Source organism: Aquarana catesbeiana, linkage group LG04, assembly GCF_042186555.1.
Source record: "Aquarana catesbeiana isolate 2022-GZ linkage group LG04, ASM4218655v1, whole genome shotgun sequence".
NCBI classification, from domain to species: Eukaryota; Metazoa; Chordata; class Amphibia; order Anura; family Ranidae; genus Aquarana; species Aquarana catesbeiana.
The window spans coordinates 644,778,721-644,791,914 of record NC_133327.1 but is presented as its reverse complement, the minus strand read 5'-3'; the positions used below and the strand labels follow the sequence as shown (position 1 = coordinate 644,791,914).

The following is a 13,194-nucleotide window of genomic DNA, read 5'->3' as shown; positions in this document are numbered from 1 at the left end:
AAAGAATCACTTTAACTGACTAAATAAACTTTAGTGATATTTAGAGTGTCCAGGACCCCTTTAACCCAGGATGTTATGTTGTGTTATGTGAGTGGGGAAATTAATCCTACCTAGCTGCACCATTGGCTTTTCACTATTGATCGCTGTGGTAAGTGTGACTAGTTTATTTATAATGGAGTTTATAATAAAGAGTTATAATGGAGTTACCATCACAGTGGTATCCTGAACATATTTGAGATTGTAAATGGAGGACTGCAGAGAAACATGTACAACTTATATAGGAGGTTTTGTTTCTTCTCTGTGTATTACATAAAACAAGTCACTTTGCTGGGTATATAAGTGTTTACACTCACTTTAATGTAGTCGGGGAAGCAGAAGTTTGGTCCTGGACTTTCCTTGCTTACTCCTTTATTCAGCAGTTTGAACTCTCCTACAATCACCTACATCAGCTACAATCACCCTTCACATCTGAAAGTTCCGAGTCCTTATATAGCTGGGGTTTAGCTTGCTGGGTCATATGTTTTCACAGTAGCATATGAGATAAATACAGTTTAGTGTTGCCCTTATAAATTCTTCAAGTAGACTGCCGTTATTATCTGCCTTTGTGGCCCTCTGGAATAAGGATGTCATAAGGATGTCATTGACAAATGGGCCTGCAGCGTAGTATCGCGGGGTTAAAAGCTGACGCACTCCCTCTCGTTGTTGTCCCCCCCCCCCCCCGGTGCTTTCAGCATCTTCTTGGAGCCACAAAAAATCGACCTTGTGCTGGTAAGGCTTCTCTCTCAGGGTATTATGGTAGCTGTGCTGGAAGGGATGGGTTTTCTCGAGATCTTTTCCAACCTATATACTGTTCCTACGCCAAATTGCCTGTTCAGGACCTCTAGGGTCACAACAGTGATGATACCACTGTGATGGCTGGAAACTGGAAAACTCCAAACTAACTTGTATAATAGCTGCAGTAGTCAAGCTTATCACAGGTGTGGATCAATCCAGGGAAGCCATGGTGCAGGTAGGTAGGACTTTTTTTCACACTACCATAACACAACAACAAAAAATCATGTGACACCACCACACCAGTCAGTGTCACCATGCTAGTTTAAGCCAGCAATGGCTTTGCTGACTGTCACCACACACACCCCAGTGTCATTAGACCAGTGTAAGTCAGCAGCAGTGTTTTCTGATTGCTGCCACAGTAGTCCCCAGTGTAAGCCAGCAAAAGTGTTCCTGATCACCGCTACACAAGTCCCTCTGTCACCAGACCAGTGCAACCAGCAACAGTGTTTCTGATCACCGTCATACCAGTGCGGTGTTGCCTCTGCCTTTGCTAACCCTGGCCTGTTGACTATGTTTCTGCCTATTTGGACCGATCCTTTCCCTGTTTTTTTGACCATGTCTCTGCTTGCTGCCTAAACTGCCCATCTGAACATGTTTTTGCGACACGCCAGTCCTAGCCATCCACTGCAGACAACTGCACTCCTGGAACCACAGGAAACATGGCATCCCTGGGGGCAGCCACATACCAGCAGGCTAGGCTTGCTTGGCTTATACAAACTGTGGCTGCTATAGGTGAAACTACCAGGGCTGCTATTAGAAATCACAGGGACCCCATACAGCCTATCTGACAGGCGCGCGCCCCCCCCCCCCCCCAGCCAAAAGTGACTGAGGACATAGATTTATTACTCTATTTCTCTGCAGCCTCTGCTGCACAGATGAATGAATAGGAAGCACTCTGACGCTTCCTGCTCATTGACAAACTGAAGCATAGTAAACACAGTTTACTATACTTCAGTGATGAATGGACACAGGAGTGATTGGTACCGATCGCTCACTGTGTTCATTCAGAAAGGGGCCAGTAAATGACGTATTTACCAGCCACTTCTCCCGCTCTCCATCCTGAAACATTCCTCTGTGTGCCCGCAGCAGCTGCTGGCAGTAGAGGATGGAAGCCGGCAGCGCTGCGGGGAAAGGGGACACACAGAGAGACCTGGACAGCAGATTGAAGGGGTGCATGTGTTAGACCCAATCTCCCTGCAGTGCAGCCAGAGGGAGGGAGAGCAGGAGAAGCTGGCAGCAGTTCAGGGGGAGGCAGAAGAGGATCAGTGTCTGCAATAAGTACGGCTGGCCTTCATGCTCAGCAGGTGTTCGGGCCCACCTTTTGAACTGATGGGCCCAGGTCCTGTACTGCCTTATCAGCGGCCCTGGACACTACACTAAGCTATATTCCCTGGCCACTCGTGTAGGGGTGATCATTACAGTACATTGGTTTTGATACAATTTATTGATTTGTGTGATAAAATATTTGCTGCATAATTAGTCCAGACACTGAAAAAGTCTCACACATGTGTTATTGCCATACTTGGCAGAAGTAGTAGAATGTGTTTTGGGCTGCAATTCTTCGTATGCCCAAGCTGTGTGTGAGAAATATAAAATTAAGTTTTCAAAAGACTCGCCATGCCACTTAGATAATACCTAGAGGTGCTTACTCTCCAAAATGTGGTCATTGTGTGGGTGCTTCCACTGTCCTGGTGCTGCAAAAATGTGATAGGTCATGAAATTAGATTTGTAATTTATGCCATTAAAAAGGCTGAAGGTGCTCTCTGGATTTTGGGCCCTCTGTGTGGCTAGGCTGTGAAAAAGTCTCACATATGTTGTATCCCCTTACTTAGGAGGAGTAGCAGAATGAGTTGGGGTGTAATTCTAAGAGTGCCTATGATGTGTGTTGGAAATTTCTCATTAATTGACAACTTTGTGTAAAATTAAATACATTTTTAATTTTCTTTCCTGCACTTGTGGCAAAAAAATTACATTTTCTTTCTTGAACATCACGGGACACAGAGCCACAGTAATTACTGATGGGTTATATAGGGTATCACTGGTGATTAGACACTGGCACACCCTATCAGGAAGTTCAACCCCCTATATAATCCCTCCCCTTGCAGGGATACCTCAGTTTTTACGCCAGTGTCTTAGGTGATGGACATGTAAAGATGTGCTGTGCTGAGCTCCAAAGGGAATATCCTATACTGGGACAAGCCAGGCAGACCGGATCCATTCAAAGTGTCCTTTCTAGGCCGAATTGGATGGTACCCGGGCCTCGTGTTCGAAGAAACAAGGTTTTACCTGTAATGCTTCTCTTTTTAGAGAGCTGGACCCCGCATATTAGAAAATGGTTTTCTAGCCTAATTTCTAGCTGGGTGCTTTACGGGCCCAGAACTGCAGGATCCCCCTATTCGTAGGGGGCTCCAGTCTCTGACGGTTTTTCAAACGGAGCCCACCGTGAGAGGTGAAGATTGGGTCTGTGTAAACTGAACCCTGCGGCTGGATAAGGTAAGAGGAGATTCCACAGAATTTTCTAATTCTAGTAGGTTTCTCCTTTAAGGTAAATGCATGCTATGCCTATTGTGACCAACGGGGGTTGCCAAGAGCACAAACTTTGTCATGCTGAATTGTCTGTCTCAGTGTTCATGCTGCACAAGTTTCACAGCGTCTCCAGCCAGCTCACGGTAGGATGGATGGGGGCATTTCTCATGTCTGAATGTTCCCCCCAGGTTAGGGGGAGGCCACAGGGGTCTAGACAGCAGTTATACCGCTCAGGCATCGCCGCCCCCGCCGCCATCTCCGCCATTGCTGTTGTCAGGCAGGCCCTTCACTACCAGCCTCTCTCCCTCCTCCCCCCAGCCTTCCTTCATAGTATTTCAGGAGAGTCGGCCAGTGCGGGAAGCGCTCGTTTTTTTCAAAAGTCAAAGGGGGGGGGCGGGACGTCAGCACAGGTGCTTAGACTCCCACTCAGGCCAGCTGCAGGCTATTAAAGCACTCTGTACAGGTGCACACAGCCTTCTGAGAGACACAGAGCTGACGGTCGCATGTAAGGTGGGACACAGGCATTCTCCTAGGCAGCATTTACTGAAGTAACACCAGACTGAGCATTGGGTAGCAAGGCTTTTAGCCAGACTACATCGCTCAGCGGGCAGTGTTCATTTGTATACCTCACACCTTGTTGCTTTGCACTATGGGTAGAAGAGGTTCAAGCACCCCAAGAACCGGAGACACTAGGGGATCTCGTTCAGGTTCTGAGGGCCCCCTGTCAGCAGCATCCTCCCCCCCCTGAAGGGCCAAGGACGGCTAGCCAGGGAGAGCCGTCGGGGTCAGGGGCTACACCTGCTTCTGGCACTTCATCCCCTGTATACATTACTCAAGAGGTTTTTTCCTCAATCATTAATGGTTTAGAGGAAAGATTAATGGCCATGATTACAGCTTCACTCAGTGGAAGAAAATGTACTAGGCCTTCCTCTGTTCCCCAAGACCCTCAGGAAGAGGAGCTCTGGCATAAAGGAGACGAATCCCTTTCAGAGGATCGGGATGGGACTGATGATTCCTCTTCGGAGGAATCAGGTGGAGAGGGACCCTCTGCGACTTCCCAAGAGGAGAAAGTCTTAGTGCAGATCCTTACTGGATTGGTCCGCTCCACATTTAAGTTGCCCCTACCTGAAACTGCTAAAGAATCCTCTTCTGCTTTGGGGTCACTGAAACCTTTCCAAGCAGCACAGGCTTTTCCTGTTCATAATTTACTTGAAAAGCTCATTTATTCTGAGTGGGATCACCCAGACAAACATTTTTTTCTGCCGAGAAAGTTTTCAACACTTTAGCCGATGGAAGAAAAGTTTATCAAAATGTGGGGAATACCGGCCATTGATGCCGCCATTTCCTCCGTAAATAATAGCCTGACTTGTCCTGTAGACAATGCTCAGATGCTCAGGGATCCTGTAGATAAAAGGATGGAATCCCTATTGAAGGATGTTTTCTCCTTAGCAGGATCAGTGGCCCAACCTGCAGTAGCAGCGATTGGAGTCTGTCAATACTTAAGAGACCATGTTAAGCAGGTCATCAAAGTATTACCTGAACAGCAGGCCCAGGGGTTTGCTAACCTTTCAGCGGCCTTATGCTTTGTGGTTGACGCCATTAGAGATTCTATCGTGCAAACCTCCCGTCTTTCACTGGGGTTGGTGCATATACGTAGAATACTATGGTTGAAAAATTGGTCAGCCGAAGCACCATGTAAGAAGCTCCTGGCGGGGTTTCCATTTCGTGGTGGAAGGTTGTTTGGAGAAGACTTGGATAACTATATCAAGAGAATCTCTTGTGAGAAAAGCACTCTCTTACCTGTTAAGAAGAAGAGTAAGCGTCCCTCTTTCAAACGGACTCTTTCCCCAGCGCCGGGGGCTTCAGCCTCCAGGCAGTCTCGACGGCCGCCTCCATCTGGGTCCAGAGACAAGAGTCAACCCCAGGGACAAAAGAAGTCCTGGGGGAAGAAGCCTACTAGGCAAAACACTAAGACCTCTGCATGAGGGGGCGCCCCCGCTCACTCGAGTGGGGGGAAGACTGCGACAGTTCTCAGAGCTCTGGCAGGAGGATTTCCAGGACAGATGGGTAATCTCCACGGTAACCTTAGGGTACAAGCTGGAGTTTTAGGAATTTCCCTCTCCTCGGTTCCTCAGATCAAGTGTCCCCAGAGATCCAGAGAAGAAGCAGTCTCTCCTTCTAGCGTTAGAGCGACTTTTGTCGCAGGAGGTCATTATGATGGTTCCCGCAAAGGACCAGGGATTAGGCTTCTATTCCAACCTTTTTACGGTCCAAAAACCAAATGGGGATGTCAGACCCATTCTGAATTTAAGGGATCTGAATCGATTCTTAAGGATTCAGTCCTTCCGCATGGAATCAGTCCGGACAGTAGTCTCTACCCTGCAGGGAGGAGAATTTCTGGCTTCGATAGACATCAGAGATGCATATCTGCATGTGCCCATTTTTCCTGCTCATCAGAAGTTTCTGCGCTTCGAGGTAGGAGGTCGCCATTTCCAGTTTGTGGCTCTGTCCTTTGGGATAGCCACTGCACCTCGGGTGTTCACAAAGGTCTTGGCCCCTCCTCTGACTAAGGGCTCAGGGTATAGCTGTCATAGCATACCTAGACGACCTGCTATTGATAGACCGGTCGATATCCTCCTTGAACGGGAACTTGAGATCCACAGTCAAGTATCTGGAACACCTAGGTTGGATCCTCAACCTAGAAAAATCTTTCCTAAAACCGGTAAGAAGACTGGAGTATTGGGTCTGATCATAGATACAAGCCAGGAGAAAGTATTTCTACCTCAGGCAAAGAAGGGAGCTGATTCTGGCAGTCAGGACCAAGAAGGGTCCTTCTGTCCGCCTTTGTATGAGGCTGCTAGGGAAGATGGTGTCTTCATTCGAAGCAGTTCCCTATGCTCAGTTTCATTCAAGAATGCTGCAACACAGTATTCTGTCAGCCTGGAACAAGAAGTTTCAGGCATTAGACTTTCCGATGCACCTGTCGCATGTGGTGCGTCAGAGCCTCAATTGGTGGCTCATACCCGAAAACCTGCAGAAGGGGAAATCCTTTCTACCGGTTACCTGGACGGTGGTAACAACAGATGCCAGTCTGTCAGGTTGGGGAGCAGTTCTGGAACAGTCTGCGGTTCAGGGGATATGGTCCAAGACAGAGAGGACCTTACCCATCAACATTCTGGAGATCCGGGCGGTATATCTAGCCCTAAAAGCCTGGACTCGGAGGTTACAGGGCTGCCCCGGTCCGGATCCAGTCCGACAATGCCACAGCAGTGGCTTATGTCAATCATCAGGGAGGCACCCGGAGCCAAGCTGCTCAAAAGGAGGTGAACCAGATCTTAGTCTGGGCAGAGATGCATGTGCCATGCATATCGGCAGTTTTTATTCCGAGGGATAGAGAACTGGCAGACGGACTATCTAAGTCGCCAGCAGTTACTCCAGGGGAATGGTCTCTACACCCCGACGTCTTTTGGGCCATATGCCAAAGATGGGGGGTCCCAGATGTAGATCTCTTTGCATCCCGATTCAACAAAAAGATAGACAGATTTGTGGCAAGGACGAGGGATCTTCTTGCATGTGGGACGGATGCGTTGGTGATTCCGTGGCATCAGTTCTCACTGATTTACGCATTCCCGCCTATTCTGCTACTGCCACGACTCCTTCGCAGGATCAAGCAGGAAAGGAAGTCGGTACTTCTGGTAGCCCCTGCTTGGCCCAGAAGGACTTGGTATGCAGAAATAGTAAGGATGACTGTGGGTTCCCCGTGGACCCTACCGGTACGCCCAGACCTGTTATCTCAAGGTCCAGTCTTCCATCCTGCCTTACAAATGCTAAATTTGACGGTTTGGCTATTGAGACCCACGTTCTGAAGAGTCGTGGGCTCTCAGGTCCTGTCATATCTACCTTGATTAATGCAAGGAAGCCAGCTTCCAGGATGATTTATCATAGAGTCTGGAAAGCTTATGTATCCTGATGTGAATCCAGAGGTTGGCATCCCAGGAAATATGTCATAGGTAGAATTCTTGATTTTCTACAATTAGGATTAGAGATGAAGCTGGCCTTGAGTACCATCAAGGGCCAGGTCTCTGCTTTATCAGTATTATTTAAGCGGCCACTTGCTTCGCATTCTTTAGTCCGAAGCTTTATGCAGGGGGTGATGCGTCTTAATCCTCCGGTTAAAGTGCCCCTAAACCCCTGGGACTTGAACTTGGTCCTGGCTGTGTTACAGAAACAGCCTTTTGAACCAATAAGTCAGATTCCTTTGGTCTTGTTGACAAGGAAGTTAATTTTTCTGGTGGCCATCTCTTCTGCTAGAAGAGTTTCAGAATTAGCAGCCCTTTCCTGTAAGGAGCCTTATTTGATTATACACAAGGATAGAGTGGTACTGCGCCCTCATCCTAGTTTTTTACAGAAGGTGGTTTCTGATTTTCATTTAAACCAAGACATTGTTCTGCCTTCCTTTTTTCCAGATCCCTGCTCTCCGGAAGAGAGATCTCTACATTCGTTGGATGTAGTAAGAGCAGTCAAGGCCTATCTCGGGGCAACTGCTCAGATCCGCAAGACGGGTGTTTTGTTTGTGCTGCCAGAGGGTCCCAATAGAGGACAGGCAGCGTCAAAAGCTACCATTCCTAAATGGATTCGACAATTGATCATTCAAGCTTACGGTTTGAAACAGAAGATTCCTCCGTTTCAGATCAGGGCACATTCCACAAGGGCTATTGGTGCTTCTTGGGCAGTGCATCACCGGGCCTCTATGGCTCAAATCTGCAAGGCCGCAACCTGGTCTTCAGTTCATACATTCACCAGATTCTATCAGGTGGATGTGAGAAGGCATGAGGATATCGCCTTTGGGCGTAGTGTGCTGCAGGCGGCGGTACAGGGTCCTCAGGTCTGATTGCACCCTACTTTTTCGTGGTTCCCCCCCCCTCAGGTAGCATTGCTCTGGGACATCCCATCAGTAATTACTGTGGCTCTGTGTCCCGTGATGTTCGAGAAAGAAAATAGGATTTTTTTAAAACAGCTTACCTGTAAAATCCTTTTCTTTCGAAGGACATCACGGGACACAGAGGTCCCGCCCCTCTTCTAATACACTATATTGCTTGGCTACAAAACTGAGGTATCCCTGCAAGGGGAGGGATTATATAGGGGGTTGAACTTCCTGATAGGGTGTGCCAGTGTCCAATCACCAGTGATACCTATATAACCCATCAGTAATTACTGTGGCTCTGTGTCCCGTGATGACCTTCGAAAGAAAAGGATTTTACAGGTAAGCTGTTTTAAAAAATCCTATTTTCAAAAGACTCACTATGCCTTTCAGAAAAATACATTGGATTGTTTGCTTTCCAAAAGGGGATCATTTTGTGGTTATTTCCACTGTCCTGGTGCTCCAGGACCTCCATAAATGTGATAGGTTGTTAGAGAATTAGATGCGTAATTTATGTTCCTTGAAAGCCCAAAGGTGCTCCTTGGATGTTTGGGTCCCTCTATGCATTTAGGCTGTGAAAGAGTCTTACACATGTGGTATCCCCATACTCGGGAGGCATAGCAGAATGTGTTTTTTTTGTGTAATTATAAGTATTACTATGCTGTTTGTGAGAAATAACTTAAAATTACAACTTTGTGGAAAAAAAAAAAAAAATCTTTAATTTCTTAACTTTTCAAAAAATGGTGACAAAAAAATTACAACTTCAAAAAAATCACCATCTTACTAAATATTTTGGACTTTCTACTTTCCAAAAAGGGGTAATTTGGGGGGTATTTATAATGTCCTGGCATTTTAGGGTCTCAAGAAATGATAGGTTGTCAGTACATCAGGATTGATCAATTTTCATATGTAAAGTGCATCCGGAAAGTATTCACAGAGATTCACTTTTTCCACATTTTGTTATGTTACAGCCTTATTCCAAAATGGATTAAATTAATTATTTTCCTCAAAATTCTACAAACAATACCCCACAATGACAACATGAAAGAAGTTTGTTTGAAATGTTTGCAAATTTATTAAAAAAAAAAAAAAAAATCACATGTACATTAGTATTCACAACCTTTGCCATGACACTCAAAATTGAGCTCAGGTGCATCCTGTTTCCACTGATCATCCTTGAGATGTTTCCACAACTTGATTGGAGTCCACCTGTGGTAAATTCAGTTGATTGGACATGATTTGGAAAGGCACACACCTATCTATATAAGGTCCCACAGGTAACAGTGCATGTCAGAGCACAAACCAAGCCATGAAGTCCAAGGAATTGTCTGTAGATCTCCGAGACAGGATTGCTTTGAGGCACAGCTCTGGGGAAGGGTACAGGAAAATGACTGCAGCATTGAAGGTCCCAATGAGCTCAGTGGCCTCCATCATCTATAAATGGAGGAAGTTTGGAACACCAGGACTCTTCTTAGAGCGTGCTGCCCGGCCAAACTAAGTGATTGAGGGAGAAGGGCCTTAGTCAGGGAGCTGACCAAGAACCAGATGGTCACTCTGATAGAGCTCCGGTGTATCTTTGGGGAGAGGAGAACCTTTCAGAAGAACAACCATCTCTGCAGCACTCCACCAATCAGGCCTGTATGGTAGAGTGGCCAGACAGAAGCCACTCCTCAGTAAAAGGCACATGACAGCCCACCTGGAGTTTGTCAAAAAGCAGCTGAAGGACTTAGACCATGAGAAACAAAATTCTCTGGTCTGATGAAACAAAGATTGAACTCTTTGGCCCTGAATGGCAAGCGTCATGTCTGAAGGAAACTAGGCACTGCTCATCACCTGGCCAATACCATCCCTACAGAGAAGCATGGTGGTGGCGGCATGTTGTGGGGATTTTTTTCAGCGGCAGGTACTGGGAGACTAATCAAGAACAAGGGAAATATCAATGCAGCAATTTACAGAGACAACCTTGATGAAAACCTGCTCCAGAATGCTTTGGACCTCAGACTGGGGCGAAGGTTCATCTTCTAACAGGACAACGACCCTAAGCACACAGCCAAGATAACAAAAGTGGCTATGGGGCAACTCTGTGAATGTCCTTGAATGTCCCAGCCAGATTCCAGACTTGAACCCGATTGAACATCTCTGGAGAGATCTGAAAATGGCTGTGCACCGACACTCCCCATCCAACCTAATGGAGCCTGAGAGGTCCTGCAAAGAAGAATGCGAGAAACTGCCCAAAAATAGGTGTGCCAAGCTTGTTGCATCATACTCAAAAAGACTTGAGGCTGTAATTGGTGCCAAAGGTGCTTCAACAAAGTATTGAGCAAAGGCTGTGAATACTTCATGTACATGGCATTTGTTTTATTTATTTTTTGTTTTTTTTGTTTTTTAGTCTTTAATAATTTGCAAAGATATCAAACAAACTTCCTTGACGGTGTTATTAGGGGGTATGGTTTGTAGAATTTTGACGAAAATAATGAATTTAATCCATTTTGGAATAAGGCTGTAAAATAACAAAATGTGGAAAAAGTGACGTGCTGTGAATACTTTCCGGATGCACTGTATATGTGTATGTGTGTGTATATGTATATATGTGTGTGTGTATGTATATATATATATATATATATATATATATATATATATATATATATATATATATATATATATATATATAATTTACTTTCAGACTAAATAATATACACCAATTTGGGTTATTTTTAATAAAGAAAAGTAGCAGTGTACCTTTTTGACCTACATTTTTGAAGAACTATATATTTTCCAAATTTATAATAGAAACTAAGAAAAAAAAGTATTTGGGCTCTTTCTCACGGGGCGGATCAGTGATGATCCGCCCCGTGAACACCCGCTTGCTCAGCGGGGATCGCTCCGCCGATCCCCGCTGAGCAGGAAGATTACAGGTCCATCGCTGCACGCTGTGCAGCTACGGACCTGTCAGAGCGCTGCTCTCCCCTGTGGGGGGATCGGATGATGACGGACCGTAGTGTCCGTCGTCACCCGATCCGATCCGAAAACGGATGGAAAAGTAGGTTTTTCCTCCGTTACACTTTTCGGATCGGAGCGGGGTCGGATGTCAGCGGACATGTCACCGCTGACATCCGACGCTCCATAGGGATGAATGTATGTCCGTTTTTCATCCGAAAACGGAAGGATGAAAAACAGACATACGGATCCCTCGTGTGAAAGAGGCCTTTATCTTTTTCTAGATTTGCAGTATTTTTTCATTTATATTGCAAAAAAAGAAACAGTGGTGATAAAATACCCACAAAAAGCTTTATTTAACTGAAAAAATTATAAAAATTTAATTTGGGTGTTGCATGCCTGAGTCATTTTCATTCAAGATGTGACCGCACTGAAAACTGATAAATGGCCTGGGCAGGAATGGGGTGAAAGTGTCCGGTCTTGAGGTGGTTAATATGTCCAATATGTGTTCAGCTCGATGCAGCAGCAGTGCAAGTTAATATCCTTTATTTTTAGCCTTCTTTATAGCCTGGCCTTTCACTCCGCCTGGTTGCTCTTAATTTACTTCAGAGCGCAGTTCCAATGAAAAGATTCAACTATTTAATTGACAATGCCATCCAACAGGTTCTTTACTCTGTGTCACCAGTATGAAAAATCTCGACTAGCTGTCTCCTTAAAAAGAAAAAAAAAAAAAGTTGTATCTTTCAATCTTTTTTTTTCATAGCTCCTGGTGTCACTACTACCTGACACTTCTGGGTCTGTCAGACCGAACGTCTCCTGCAGGGCACTTTAATTTCTCCCGCAGGCTGCCACCTCACTACAGAATAGTGATGTAGGGCTGGTGGACAGAATCAAAGTGCCCAGCAGGGGGCATTCTATCGAAAACGTCTGGAAGTGATAGATAGGTGCGTCTGGAGCTCTGCAAGAGAGGGTTTATCTTCACCGGAATGGGAGGTTTCAAACTTATTCTTACAGGACTGCTGGTCGAATTCTTCCTTAAAGTGGTTGTAAAACCTTACATATACCCAGTGAAGTGACGGGCCTGAGGTGATACACAGAGATGGAACGAAGCCTCCTACATAAGTTGTACCTGTTTATCTGCAGTCTTTTTGTCTCAACATCATTTCAAAGTGCAGAATTTATAAAGCTTGTCTGAGCTGTCAGAAAAAAAGAGGCGGGAATCTGAAATTACATTCTGGCGATCTCAGTGAGGAGAGCTTGTCAGAAGGGACTCATGCATATAAGAGGAACAGGCAGCAGACAAATGACACTTGAGGCTTGTTCACATGACCCTATAGCGTTTGTATGGTGTTAGTATGGGCGTTAGACAGGCATCAATGAGCTTTGGTATGGGGCGTTTTACAAGCGTTAAAAACTCTCCCTAAAGCCCTATGCGCGCTTTTGACGTATTTGATGAGCGTTGGAAAGTGACAGAAATAAACTAATTTTAATGCACCAAAACCATGCCTTAAACACCTGCCAGAGAGTTTGCAAAGCGTTAAAATAGACTTGAATGGGAGGCGTTAAAAGGCTTCAAATGCTTCCTGACTCTACATTAGGCTTCAATTTTGAAGAGAAGCAATGCTAACACTTCATATTTTGATAGTGTGAACAACACAATGTGCTGTCTATTGTATTTTGTGCATAGGCATGTGAGGGGCATTTTAAACACCTGCTTTTAATGCCAGTGTGAACTTAGCCTAAGTGATGTGGATAGAGACAAGTGCACACTATAGAAGGATACACTTTGTTCATATTTCATGTCTGAGGTTTACAACCACTTTACCTGCAGTCAGATTTTACAGATCACCTCACATGAGTTGTGGGTAGGTCTTCCTCCTAAACCAGTGGTTCTCAACTCCTGTCCTCAGGACCCACTAACAGGCCAGGTTTGCAACATAACTGAAAGAAATCGCAGGTGATATCATTTGCTGCTC

General features: G+C 45.5%; 1 protein-coding gene across 1 annotated transcript in view; it reads left to right on the top strand.

Moving 5' to 3' along the window:
- Positions 1–13,194, top strand: part of UBR2 (ubiquitin protein ligase E3 component n-recognin 2) — a gene marked incomplete in the record, with an annotated part of 138,529 nt that overhangs the window by 8,387 nt on the left and 116,948 nt on the right.